The sequence below is a fragment of the Palaemon carinicauda genome, chromosome 20, assembly GCF_036898095.1.
Source record: "Palaemon carinicauda isolate YSFRI2023 chromosome 20, ASM3689809v2, whole genome shotgun sequence".
NCBI classification, from domain to species: Eukaryota; Metazoa; Arthropoda; class Malacostraca; order Decapoda; family Palaemonidae; genus Palaemon; species Palaemon carinicauda.
The window spans coordinates 103,242,426-103,249,874 of NC_090744.1; the positions used below are offsets into that span (position 1 = coordinate 103,242,426).

A 7,449-nucleotide genomic window follows, 5' to 3' on the forward strand; every position below is an offset into this window, starting at 1 on the left:
ACAGCGGTTTCAAATCCCGTCTTTATTGAAGAGTGGGATTTAAGCCTGGTTTCCTTTAAAACAAAATGGGTCACTTGATGCTTTTGCTGTTTCTTACATACAAAGGTAGACTCTCTCTCTCTCTCTCTCTCTCTCTCTCTCTCTCTCTCTCTCTCTCTCTCTCTCTCTCTCTCTCTCTCTCTCTCTCTCTCTCATATGCAATAGGAAAATGAGAGAATCCCGAAAATATACTTAAATATTTCTTAATATAAGAGATGGAGAATAGAGACGCACACGTGCGCACATACACACACACACACACACACACCCACACACACACACACACACACACACACACACACACACATATATATATATATATATATATATATATATATATATATATATATATATATATATATGTATGTATATATACATCAGGATGCTATAAGCTCAATAACTCTAATATGGAAAAATACCCCAATAAGCAAAGGAAATAAGCAAATAGATAAACTACAAGAGAACTAATTAACAAAGCAAATAAAATATATATACCGTCTTTTCAATGTCACTAGATATACTAATTCACGTTATTCTCTGGTCACCAAATTAAACTATTTCTTTTTCCATAGGGAACTCTAGAATGATCAAAGGTATAGAATTTCACACGAACAGAAGAATAGAGACATATTATTAGAGCCACCTTTTGCATACGCCCCCACAGATGTCTCCTAAAATAGATACAAAATGTCAAGTATCAATAGACCGTAATTTCGTCTTTCCTTATACAACGAAGAAGAAACTCTATAAGATCCTGACATTTTCCTTCGTTTACCTGGAACTCAGAAGAGCTTCCAATCCCAAGGATTGATTGAGGAGTAAATGCATTGTTAGAGCCCGGATGTCTTTGCCATCTCCCGGTGTCCCATTTCGGTATACCGGAGGTATCCTGTTTTAAAAAAAAGAGAGAAACAGATAAAAGGATTGATGCTGCACTCTCTCCAATGAGATTTCGCAATGCCGGCAAGTCCTGAAAAACAAACTCCTGTTATTTACTTGCAAGTGGAGGAATGTTGGAAATGTTATTTTGCTACAGCGGTTTCAAGTCCTGGCTTTATCGGAGAGTGGAACTTAAGTCTGGTTTCATTCAATATGAAATAAATGACTTAACGTTTTTACGGTTTCTGACACGCAAGCTAGACTTAGGTTATATTGATATACTAATTGAAAATTCTTTGGAAATTGCATAAAATAACACTCTCTCTCTCTCTCTCTCTCTCTCTCTCTCTCTCTCTCTCTCTCTCTCTCTCTCTCTCTCTCTCTCTCTCTCTCTCTCTCTCTCTCTTCAAACTTATTAGATATAGAAGCCTTAACAGAATATCTAATGAAGCTAGGAGAATGGTCCAGGAAATAGCAAATATCTTTCAATTGTGGGAAATGTAAAGTCATACACATTGGTTATAGTAACCCACAATCAGATTATTCACTGCTGATTAATGAAATAAAAAGTGAGGACGAGGATGATGATCTCGGTATTATTATTAGTAAGAAATTGACGTTAAAAAACAGAGCATAAAAGCTGAAAAGAAAACACAAAAAATGATAGGTTACATAAAGAGACACTTCAAATACAGAAACAAAGACACCACTGCATTTATACACATCATTAGAAAAACCCTTCATAGAATACGGAGTCCAATTTTGGGCTCCACGTATTCACAAGGATATATAAACTGGAAACAGTACAAGCTAGGGCCACCAAAGTAGTTCCAACACTAAGAAAATTTTGATATAGACGTAGGATGGAAAGTTTGAACTTATTTGATCTACAATCTCATCGGCTAAGGGGACAGTTAATAGACGCATTCAAAATTCTTAATGAAAAAAGAAAAAAATACCATTTGGGTTTACACCCCCTTAAGAATCAAGGTCCATCAAGAGAGCTTTAATTTCACGAGGCTAAACTAGTTAAGTTGGCCTTAGGAAAACATGAATGAGAAGATCAAGTTTCTCGTTACTCCACTTACTGTCGAACACATCAGCCAAAAGGGTTGCCTTAGACAGTGAGTGAGGCCCATCTGGTTTGAGGAGGAACTGATGCATGTACACCAATGTGTGCTGATTTAAAGGTAGTCCATCATTTATGTTCCTGGGTTGTACCAGTAAGGGTTTCTTTTTATGGTTAAATTGTATTCCATTTTAATGTAAGTATAAACTCTGAGCAACCACTCAAAGCTGAGTATAGCTATTCCAGGTCAAATTTGATCTGTTAGGGGCCCCATTCACGCACCGGTACTACCTGGAGGTCTCCTGTTTGGGGCGGAGCTTCAGTGGCCGGACGACCGAAATTGTACACATGCATTACGCAGGTGGCCTGAGAGAAATCAGGTTAGTCTACTCTTGGGCCCTCGGCCAGTAATGGAGGTGTTATCAGAGGGGGAGCTGCAGATTCTAGCTCTTTGTATTGTAGCTTACAAGAAACGTAAGCAGCTGAGAAGGAGGTAAAGGGTTTGGATGAAGGAATGACTAGCAATAACAGAAGTACTATCACACACAAACCTGTTATCACATTTAGTATGAGACCCTCATGATTTATTTATTCATCTACGAATGGATGAGTGTAAATTTCTCAAGCTTTTAGACCTCGTGGGACCACATATACAGAGGAAAGACACTTGCATGATATATGCTATACCTAGGGTTAAAAGATTTTAAGATAGGCAATCCGGGACACTCTTAAATCTCGCAATTCTCAGCCTATAATGTTTATATCTAGATAAATTTATACACATATAGTATATACACACACACAGATGAACATATAAAAATATAGAGACGTATCCAAAAATATCAATCATTTAAATGGGATATGAAGAAACAGAACTAGGAAATTTAATATTTAATGCAAATTATAAGAAAGAAAATACAGAAAACGAGACTAACTTTGAAAAGTAATAATCGATATTTATGACACAAATAAACTTTTTCATATGGAGAGCATGTCTGTAAAATTCTTTGCAAAGACAATCTGTATTCCATTTACAATGTAAAAGAGCATCTATAGTTGACACATCTAACTTGTTCCTTTCGTCTGTCCACTGAGCAGTCATCATAGAACCACATTTGCATTATGAGCAGGAATAATGAATAGATATTCACACAAATGGATATTTCAGAATACTGTTCCTTAAAGTCTAACTGCTGAAGGATGGAGAACCTTCTTTCATGACACATCTTGATCATCTATTCATCACGTTTGTTTTGCAATTGTTGATCAAGGAGGGTTTTAATAGTTGACCACAGGCAAAAAAGCAAGTTGTATAAATGTTTACTCCTTTGTCTTTTAACACTAGACATGAAGTTTGTATCTGTTCTCATACTGGAGGTACATCTAATAACATCCATGAAAAGACATTAAAACTTTCTAAATCAAACCATTGGTCTCTAGTCTTGGGTAATGCCATAGCCTCTGTCCATGTTCTTCCACTATCTTTGGTTAGAGATCTCTTGCTTCAGGGTACACACGGGCACACTATTCTACCTTGTTTCTTTCCCTCTTATTATTTTGAAGTTTTTATCCTCTTGTTATTTCCAAGTATTTATTTTAATGTTATTATTGGTCTCAAACTTCTAGTAGTTTTTCTTTATTTCCTTTCCTCACTGGGCTATTTTCCATTTTGAAGCCATTGGGGTTATGGCATCTTGCTTTTTCCAACTAGGGTTGTAGCATAGGTAATAATAATAATAATAATAATAATAATAATAATAATAATAATAATAATAATAATAATAATGGTAGTAGTACATTTGTACAATCGTTTGAATTGAATAATGGCAAAAGTATGAAAGGGCATGGCTACTTATGCTGCTAATATCTTATTTTCCCTATCTGTGTTTTTCTTGATAAGGAAGTTTGTTGTGTTTTTCTTGATCGTGAAGTTTGTTATTTTATCATCTTTTGAAGTGGAGGAAATGCTTTCTGTGTGCTTTGCCGAACCAATGTGTCTCGTGATATCATTCTTCCCGCCATGTTTAATACTGGAATTGCAATGGCATAAACCACAGGCTGCTTCAAAGCAATTCCTTCCTTGTTTGATAAATGTCTCACTCGCTGGATTATTCATCAGGAAATTTACATTTACGTTTTGACATCTTGGGCTGCATGCAATTAGTTTCAAAGGGGAAAAAGTAGGCTGTAGCAAGCAGTAATGGCACTCTGGTATGGAGGGTTTAAATGAAATGTCACAGTATGTTACTACTCAATAGTCAGCACTCACCTGCTGCTAACCAATTTGATAATTTGCAAACATGATTGGCTGCTTTATGTAAACACAGTAAACCTTTAGTAACATGCTTCGGTTGTTTAATTAATATCATCATCATCGTAATTTCAAGAAAGAATCACCATTTCACGTTATATCATGAGGTAAGGATTTTCATTTAATATTTTTTCCATTTATTTATATATTTCTTATGAGGAGTTAAATGCGGAACAAAGAGCATCCCGTGAGGGTCTAGTATGGGAGACGGGACAAAAGGATAAAATTTGGGACATATCCTGCAAAATCGGGATGTCTGGCAACCCTAGCTATATCACCAAAGGATAGACTTATATGCATAAATGAATTAGTTCCAAAGTCTTTTCTACCAAGATGTCTGACATAGTGCTCGCCTACTAGGATTCTTTTACTGCGACTTTTAATCATAGAATGAGAATAAGCATGCAGGCCACGTCGAAGACACACCTCACATACATTCAGGCCTGCTCGAACAGGTCTCAAGCTGTCTGGTCGCCTGTGAGTTCAAACCTTACGAATAAAATCACGCCATACACGCAACGATACAGTTAAACCACGCCCACAACGTTCTCACCTGAAGGCTGCAACTGAGCGTGAATGGGGCCCTTACCTTTCCAAAGATGATAGGCCGCCTGCTTTTACGAATAAAGTGCGTCTACAATTGTCATTGAATCAGGGTTGCCCGATTAATTTTGACTACAGCACTGTGCATATTTATGACAATATCAAGTTAATAATTATAATGGGCTTAACACCAATGCTCCTGACTATCAAATTTACTTTCAAATATTGAATAAATAGTTTACACATTTAGCACAGGAGAACCGCTTATAAGAGCGGAAAAAAAATTTCAGACAAAATACAGTATACAGTATATTTTCCCTCCCAATTCCGTGCTCAACAGTCATAACGTTTTTTCGTGCAACCCAAATTTTACCGTCAAACTTTTCCTTAAAAACCATGGGTACCAACCCTGCCCGATTCCCCCACTTCCCTGGATCTGCTAGTGTGGTACCTTTGATATAAGGGTATTCCTTCTCTATCAGTTAAATTATATTTAGTTTGCGAAAGATGTGAATTAGAAATGTCGAATTCTGTAATTACGGTTATAAAACTTGCTACATAAGTAAACGCGCCTCGCAATAAGAAATTAGTTAAAATATAGAAAATTTTAAAATTATCTACATCGTTGAACAATGCAAAATTTAATAAAGTATCTTTTGATTTCTCATTATTTATAAAATTTGGTCATATTTATAAAATTTTCAGGACAAAATTACAAAAATGGCATCTGCTTTTTAAAGTGTTACTAAAACCGCAGAAGTATCAGACCATTAACTAGAGCGCTTCATATACACAACAGCTGTTAGCCACTTAAACACTTATCATATTAATGGACTTATCCTTTGGTACAAAATCTTACCTTTACGTTCTGTATCACGAAACAAGATCCTTCATACATATTCGTATAAAGCAAGATGGAAAATTTCAATGTAATCTTCATTAACAAATTTCAACATTGACATCAACCTACCTTTTGAATTTTATTGGTTTAAAACTTCGTTAAATCAAAATATTCCGAAGGAATAAAGACTCTGGCACACCAAAACTTAAAAGTTCTTAAAAATTGGCTCGAGCCTTTTCTTAACATCATGCAAATAAAATAGTTGAACTTCATTACAGTGACACTTGATTACTTGTCATCAAACCCGTTGTAGTCTATTCCCCAGACTTCCAATAGTTTAATAAAACTAAGACGTTAAAATAAGGTGAATTGCAACACCAACACCCAAACCCAATTAAGCCTAGATAACATAATACCTATACATTAGGAAATGTGAAGCCATCCCTAGCTACAGTTTAACATGTCAGACTGATGAAAGATTAAATTTTCTTTTTTCTTTTTATGTAAAATTTCTCCATGGGCGATAAAGTTTAGACTTAAAATCTTAATAAAATTTATCCTGTACGCAGTCTTTAATCCAAAATATGTCAGACTAAACATTTTGATTATATAACCATTCAGAAGTATAACCAATCTCTCAAAACAGTACTCTCTCTTCAACAAAATCGAAACTTGCCGCAATATAGCAATTTTCAGTACCTAGTTTAACTACTTTCATTGTTACCTCTTACTCATTACACAGTGATGTGGACTTTCTACAAGTTTCCTATTTGTATAATAAAGAGACTCAAATACCAGTAAAGTAAAAAATATAGTCTAGTTTTATTTCAGCTTCCTGATAAACAGCTGACCTTCAATCAACAATTGGTTAAAGAGGTATATATATTTAATTTGACTATTACAAGTGAATTCTTAATAAAATTGAGTTTTCATATATCCATTCTCGTATACCTGGCTGGAAGTAGCCACGTCCTTTAAATCTTTTTATCAATAATTGCTAAAATTTACTTTAATATACCTTTAAACCAAAAATTAAAAACGTGCCATTCCATAAACCTTATATTAGTAATAGTTTAAAGACTAGACAATGAACAACCAGGAAGTAGTAAATACCAAAATTTATTCTTAAATACAATTGGATCTTTTTATAATTAGGATGAAGAGAGTTTCAAATAACCATCTATTGCAAATAAATTTAATAGGTTTCAATCAATAACTTACCATTCCAATTATCAATTTAGCAAATCAAAGTTTGAAAAAGATTCAAATGGCAAACTTATTTGGATTTTATCAGGATTGCCTAGATTTAGGCAATTTAAGCAGTGTTTCCTCAAAATCGATAGCGTTAATTATCACATTGCCAAAGAAATTCAAACATTGATTTAGTTTTAGCTATAATTTACCGGTAACCACTTTTAACCAATTTACCTAGATTTCTAACTTGGTTTGCCAAATCATCCAATACAAAGACAGGTTTTCAAAGTGTCCAATGGATATCTTTATCCAAATATCTGTGCAGGTTTCCCAGTAAAATCTTGAAGTATTAATAAACGACCTTCACATGTCTTTCAGTAACAACCTTCAACCAAACCATCGTAGGTAGAAATTAAAAATGATTTAGTCCTAGATAATTTCATCCTGTAGTCGCACCATCTAATCTGAAAAAGTGTAAATTGTTAGAAAATTTTCTTGGTAAAGATTCGTAACCCTACATAAATGACCAATATCTTGAGCCTGTATATTAAATTTATAACAGCATTGTATTAT

The 7,449-nt window shown here is 34.6% G+C and overlaps 1 long non-coding RNA gene across 1 annotated transcript in view; it reads right to left on the bottom strand.

Annotated features, from left to right (window-relative positions):
* Nucleotides 1–5,521: 5,521 nt before the first annotated feature.
* Nucleotides 5,522–7,449, bottom strand: part of LOC137659568 (uncharacterized) — a 2,847-nt gene continuing 919 nt past the window's right edge. The window contains exon 3 of the long non-coding RNA XR_011047581.1: nucleotides 5,522–7,340. This is a non-coding gene — a long non-coding RNA (uncharacterized lncRNA). The remainder of the gene's footprint in view (nucleotides 7,341–7,449) is intronic.